Genomic DNA, 7,462 nt, shown 5'->3' on the forward strand with positions numbered 1-7,462 from the left:
CATCTCCCAGAGAATCCAGTACAAAATCCTCCTCTTGACCTACAAAGCCCTCCATAACCTGGCCCCATCCTACCTGGCTGACCTCCTCTCCAGACACACTCCCACCCGCAACCTCCGCTCTGCTGGTACCAACCTCCTGACCCCCCCCCCCCCATCCGGACCAAATTTAGATCCTGGGGGGACAGGGCCTTCTCCATCGCTGCTCCCACCCTCTGGAACTCGCTACCTCACACCATCAGAGACTCCTCCTCACTCACCACATTCAAAACATCACTCAAGACCCACCTGTTCAACACTGCATTCAACATTTAACCCACAGCATCTAACCCCTGACTATCTCCTCTCCTTCTCCCTCCTTTGTGCTTTGAATATTTCCCTATTGATTCTTCTTTTTTTGCAATTGTTTTTATGTTTTGCTATGCATTATGTTTTGCACTCTGTCAAAGCGTCTTTGGGCTTCCTGAAAAGCGCTATATAAAATAAATGCATTATTATTATTATTAATAAACAAGAGTGCGCACCTATCACGTGACCCTGTGCCGTTTGGAACTGGAGGAGTGAGCCGCCATTACCAAAGAGGGCAAATCAGCGCTGTTTTACGTCAGCCGGCCGCGACATTCAAAACACCGCAACGGTAAAGTTTTGCTGATGTTTTACCACATGTGAGGCACTAAAGCTGCAAGAATATTGCCAAAATTCCACATTCCTGTGTCGTTTGGCGTTGCTACAACAGAAGAAAAATGGGGATAAATATTTCTTACCACAAGTATTTCGAATATTTTTTAGTGAAAATTGACTTCATTTCGTGACTTTTCAGCACATAATCGGTAGCGCAATGTAAGTCAAATGCACATCATGATGCATAAGCTCAGGCCTATTTCAGTCACGTCAGCCCGACACTCGGCAGGTAGTTTGACTGTTTGATGACATCAATAAACCTTTCTATTCACAATCTTTTTGTCAAAGTTCTTTCCTCGAAAAGTGACAGACTTTACTCTGAGCAAGCTTAAAATGATAAATATATAGTTAGCAAGAACATGAAGAACGGCAATGATTATGAATATGATTGAATGCATGAATAAATGAATGAATGCCGGAAATGAATGAATGAATGAATGCCTAAATGAATACGTGAATGAATGCACGAATGAATGCGTGAATGAATGCATGAATGAATGAATGAATGAATGAATGAATGAATGAATGCGTGTCATGACCTAACTAAATTCATGTTAGTTTAGCTAGGACTTTAACTAAACTTACTTTTATGTCCCCAACTTCAGTCCATGCATGCAAGAAATCTATTTTATCTATTGTGGTGCTGTGCACACCACACGACTCGTTTGCCAAGAAGGTAGGCCACAACGCGTTGTACAAACCAAAACACTTTATTAACAGCTCGCACGCAAGCACTGGGCGGGCTCGACTTTCGAGCCCGCATATATGTCCCGAGGCCACGCCTTGCCCCCGGGCGTGGCCGGTCGGCCGAAAGGCGGGGCATGTATCTCAGTTCCACCCTGCGCCTCGTGACGCCTTTGCTCCGGGCGTGGCCCGAGCCGCGCTTCCACGCCCGGACACTCGCGCCACCCACTGGTGCGCGGAATTATTGCCCACTGGCATTGTGTCCGCCACACGCGCCCCCCCCAGAATTCCCGCGCACCTGAAGGGTGAGCTTGCGGGGAAGCCGGATGACCCCGCCGAAACGCCCTCTGGCGATGCGTGCAGGGCTGGGGGGTAGCGGGACGGCGGGGATGGGGGGTGCCGGGGGTCTGTCCGCCGGGGGGCGGCCTCGATGCAGAGGCAGAGCTGCTTGCTGGGGGTGGTCCAGGTCGAGGTGGGCCGGCTTGAGGCGGTCCACGGAGATACGATCCGGAGTACCGCCGATGTCCACGGTGAAATGCTTGTCCCCGGTCTCCAGCATGCGGAAGGGCCCGTCGTACGGGGGCCGCAGCGGTTGTCGGTGCGCGTCGTGCCTGACAAAAACGTACTCCGCCGTGCGAAGCTCCGGGACGACGTGGAAGGACGGGCAACCGTGGTGTGCCGTCGGCACCGGGGCGAACCTCCTGGCAGTCTCCTGAAGGGTGGAGCGCTGTTGCGCCGCGGACCAAGGTGCCGTGAAGTCAGGGATAAATTCGACCGGTACCCGCAGTGGTTGTCCAAAGACCAGCTCCGCCGAGGACGCGCGCAGGTCGTCCTTGGGCGCCGTCCTGAGGCCCAGCAGGACCCAGGGGAGCCTGTCGGCCCAGCTGCCGTCGCGGAGGCTGGCCCGGAGCACGGCCTTCATTGAGCGATGGAAGCGCTCGCACAGGCCGTTGGCCTGGGGGTGATAAGCCATGGTGCGGTGCAGCTTGACGCCGAGCCCTTGCGCCACTGCTCCCCAGAGCTCCGAGGTGAACTGGGGGCCGCGGTCGGACGAGATGTCCGAGGGGACGCCGAACCGGGCAACCCAAGTGGCGATGAAAGCTTGCGCGACGTCAGCCGCAGCCGTCGCCGCCAATGGCACGGCCTCCGGGGCCACCGGGTGGTGCGGTCCACCATGGTGAGGAGGTGGGTGAAACCCCGCACGGGGGGCAGAGGTCCCACCAAGTCGACGTGGACATGGTCGAACCGACGTTCGGGCACCGTAAACGGGGCCAACGGGGCTTGGGTGTGGTGGTGGACTTTCGCGCGCTGGCACGCGAGGCACGTCCTGGCCCAGTCGCGGACGTTCTTCCGGAGGCCATGCCAGACAAACTTTGCCGCGACGAGCTTCTGGGAGGCCTTCGTGCCTGGGTGGGACAGGCCGTGGATGCCGTCAAAAACCAGGCGCTGCCAGCCAGTGGGCACGATGGGGCGAGGCCGGCCGAGGGAGACGTCGCACAAGAGGGCAGTGCCCGCGACGTCGAACAGCACCTCGGTGACGCGGAGGCCCGTGACGGCGGTCCGCAAGGCCTAGACGTCGGGGTCGGCGGTCTGGTCCGCCGCCATCCGGGCATAGTCGATCCCGAGGTGGACCGCGTGTGCGACGGACCGGGAAAGGCAATCCGCCACCGGGTTGTCCTTACCCACGACGTGGCGGATGTCCGTCGTGTACTCGGACACGGCAGAGAGGTGATGTTGCTGCCGGGCCGACCACGGCTCGGCGACCTTGGCCATCGCGAAAACAAGGGGCTTGTGATCGACGAAGGCCGTGAACGGGCGGCCCTCGAGAAGATGGCGGAAGTGTCGGACCGCCAGGTGGAGCCTGAGCAGCTCGCGGTCGAAGGTGCTGTACCGGCGTTCGTGCGGGCGGAGCTGCCGGCTAAAAAACGCCAGCAGCTGCCAAGCACCACTCACCCACTGCTCGTGCACCGCGCCCACCGCGTAGTCCGACGCGTCGGTGGTGAGGGCGATTGGTGCATCGGGTGCCGGGTGCATCAGCATGGTGGCGTTGGCCAAGGCCAGCTTTGCGCCCGCAAACGCCGCGGCCATCGGCTCCGTCCAGGCGATGTCAGCTTTGCCCGGCTTCCCCCAGAGGGCCTCGTGCAGGGGGCGCAGGAGCTGGGCGACGCGGGGCACGAAGCGGTGATAAAAATTCACCATGCTCAGGAATTCCTGGAGCCCATTGATCGTGCGGGGGTGCGGGAAACTCCTGACCGCCTCCACCTTGGCCGGCAAAGGGATGGCCCCGTGCCTGGTGATGCGGTGCCCCAAGAAGTCGATGGCGGTGACGCCGAAACGGCACTCTGCGGGGTTGATTATCAGGCCATGCTGGCCCAGGCGTTCGAAGAGCATGCGGAGATGGAGCAGGTGCTCCTCCCGGGACGCGCTCACGACTAGGATGTCGTCCAGGTAGACGTAGATGAAAGACAAGTCGCGCAAGACGCTGTCCATGAGCCGCTGGAACGCCTGGGCCGCATTTTTCAACCTAAAAGGCATCCGCAAGAACTCGAAGAGGCTGAAAGGTGTGATGACGGCTGTCCTCGGTACATCGTCCAGTTGTACGGGGACCTGGTGGTAGCCCCGGATGAGGTCCACCTTGGAGAAAATGGTCGTTTTCGCCAACCGGGCGGAAAAGTCCTGAATATGCGGGACCGGGTAGCGGTCGGAGGTGGTGGCGTCGTTGAGCCGGCGGTAGTCACCGCACGGCCGCCATCCGCCGCCGGGCTTGGGCACAATGTGCAGAGGAGAGGCCCATGCCCTGTTGGAGCGCCGTACGATGCCCAGCCGCTCCAGCGTGGCGAACTTCGCTTTCGCCACGGCGAGCTTCGTGGGGTCGAGGCGGCGCGCCTGGGCGTAGACCGGTGGTCCGACGGTGGGAATATGGTGTTCCACCCCATGTTTGACGGCCACCGCTGAAAAGGTGGGCCGTGTGAGTGCCGGGAAACTGGCGAGGAGGCGGGTAAACTTGTCCGCTGCCGGAAGCGTACAGACTAACCTCGCCGGGACGGAACCGTTCAGCAAGCCGCTTGGTAAGCCGCTCGGTGAGCCACTCAGCGAGATGCTCAACGAGCCGCTCAGCGAACAAGCAAGCGAGCTGAAGGTTTCGGCCTGGACGAGACGTCGACGCTTAACGTCCACCAACAGCCCATGCACACAAAGGAAGTCCGCACCGAGCAGGGCCATTGGCACGCTGGCGGTGATGAAAGACCATTGGAAGCGCTGTCCTCCGAAACGCAGCGAGAGGCAACGCTTCCCGAATGTGCGGATGGGAGTTCCGTTGGCGGCGAGCAATGCGGGGCCCCGGCCTGCGGCTTGCTTGTCGGACGCGGAGGCAGGGAGGACGCTTACCTGCGCTCCAGTGTCGCACAGAAAACGGCGACCAGACGAGGTGTCTGTGATGAACAGGAGGCTGCTGAATGGCCGACGCTCATGGCCGCAAGTGAGCGCCGGCCCGGTCGTTTCCTGACCCGTCAAAAGAACACGGCGGGCGGCACGCCCTAGCCTTGCGGCCGAACCTGGCATGATAGTAACACCAGGTTTGCCCCGGTGGTGGCTGCCGCGTCGGTTGTGACGGCGGTGGTGGACGGGGTGTAGCAGCGGCCACGAGGGGGCGCGGCGCTGAAGCCTCCGCACTGGGATCCAGTACGGCAGCGCCATGCATCAGCCGCGTGTGCGGCGCTGAAACCGCCGCACCGGGATCCACTACGGCAGCGCTATACGTAGGCCGCGTGTCGCAGACCGCGAAAAATTTGTCCGCCTCTCCGGCCAGGGCGCGGGGTTCCATTATGTTCGAACCGGCCAGCGCGAGCCGCACCTGCACAGGTAGCTGGCGGAGGAAAAGTGCGCGGGAAAGGAAATCCGGGCGCTGGTCTCCAAGAAGGGACAACATGTAATCCATCCAAACGGACGGTCGTGTGTCGCCGAGGGCGGGAAGGTCCAGGAGGCAGTCGGCGCGGTCGGCCTCCGTGAGCCCGAACGTGGCGAGGAGAAGACGTTTGAGCGCCGCGTACTTGTGGGCACCCGGCGGGCGCCGAAGGATGGACACGACGCGGGCGGCAGTGCCGGGCCCGAGTGCGGCGACCACGTGAAAGTACATGGTGTCGTCCGCCGTGATGCCCCGGAGCTGGAATTGGGCTTCGGCCTGCACAAACCAAATGTCGGCTTGCGCTTCCCAGATCTCAGGGAGTTTAACGGCGACAGCGTTGGTAGCCATGGCGCGTTCAGGGGTCAGCTACGGCTGAACCAGTCGGGGTCACCAGTGTGGTGCTGTGCACACACGACTCGATTGCCAAGAAGGTAGGCCACAACGCGTTGTACAAACCAAAACACTTTATTATCAGCTCGCACGTAAACACTGGGCGGGCTCGACTTTCGAGCCCGCATATATGTCCCGAGGCCATGCCTTGCCCCCGGGCATGGCCGGTCGGCCGAAAGGCGGGGCATGTATCTCAGTTCCACCCTGCGCCTCGTGACGCCTTTGCTCCGGGCGTGGCCCGAGCCGCGCTTCCACGCCCGGACGCTCGTGCCACCCACTGGTGCGCGGAATTATTGCCCACTGGCATTGTGTCCGCCACACTATCATAGCACGCCTGGAGGTAGATTGGTAGAGATTACAAAATATTATAGGCCAAGCCCTCGACCAAATATAAGGCTATTATTACATGATTAAGCCCTTACACTCTCACACTTGTGCCAAATGTACCACGGAAGCAAGGCCTACAGTGGAAGGAGAGGGAGGGGATCGTGTCGGCATAATTGTGAGGTTTGGGTGAAGTTTTTCAACAGCATGAAAATCTAGTGGGAAAAAATAAACTGGGATAGGGCCTAGGCCCTATGGCTATGCCTATCCCCACGCTAGGCCTGATGATACAAGTACCGTGAAATGGGATGAATAGGGACAGCAAGGTGAATAGGGACACAAACTGAAAAAAAGTTCGGAAACTTTTTTCGCTGAAAATAATTGATAACCATACTGATTTGTTGATATTTGGGTTGAAAGTGTTCTCTTGTTTTTTTAAAAAGCAACTTGTAGTCCCTATTAATCCCATATATGGGTTAAATAGGAATAAATAGGATTTTTATGGCTGTCCCTATTCACCCCGTTTTACTGGTGAATAGGGACAGTCACTAATACAAAAAAATAATAATCAAGAAATAGGGACAGTTTGGAGAAACTTTTTATCCCATATTTTTTTTCATTGGCACCGTGGTTTATATTATGGGTGCATATTATGTGCATCCATCTGAGCTATCAATTTAGCAATAAGTTGGAAACTCAGGATTGTTTCTTGATTTTTGTTTTTAAATATTTACAATTTTATTGTTTGCTGCCGAAAAGTGATGGTGAGGACACGGACTCTTTGTATTCCTTATGGTAAATATCATTTGTCGTTTTATTTTCAGATTCTCCCTTGAAGATCCAATCCTATTGCAGAAGTGGAAGAACAACATTAAACGAAGCAGCTTAACTCTGCATTATAACTGTGTATATCGCCGACACAAATGACTTCTGTTCAAAGCTGTACATCGGCATTCAGCCCGAAATTGTCAATTTAAGGTAAGAAAATACACTCTTTTATCAAATGCATTTGTAGGAAATACTTTTTTCTTATTTATTTCCGTAATTTGGCTAAGATAAAGCTACGTACGGTTTCGTTCACGAGTGACAGTTTTACGTATTGTTTACATTCAAACTCGTACGCCAATGCATGTACATCCGGGTTATCCGAGCAATTTTTGCCCTCATCATCGTAACGTTAGCTATCCCATAATGCTCCTCAGAGCCTATCCCATAATATCCCATAGTCAGAGCTATCCCATAATGCCGTGCGCGCCACCATGTTGGTTGTACGCTTCCCTGGCAACGAGAGCATCAGTAGCTCTACAAGCTAACACGTTTATCTCGTTATTCCGACTTACTGCAATGGGAGGTTCAACTAATTATTTGGCCTTGTTAGTTGCTGTTTACCATTTCTCGCTTGTTGAGCTTGCCAACCAATATGGCGCCCGCGCACTGCATCATGGGTACTGAAACATCACGATGATTTGCCGGCACATTCAA

The sequence above is a fragment of the Myxine glutinosa genome, chromosome 6, assembly GCF_964187855.1.
Source record: "Myxine glutinosa chromosome 6, kmMyxGlut1.1, whole genome shotgun sequence".
Classification (NCBI taxonomy): Eukaryota; Metazoa; Chordata; class Myxini; order Myxiniformes; family Myxinidae; genus Myxine; species Myxine glutinosa.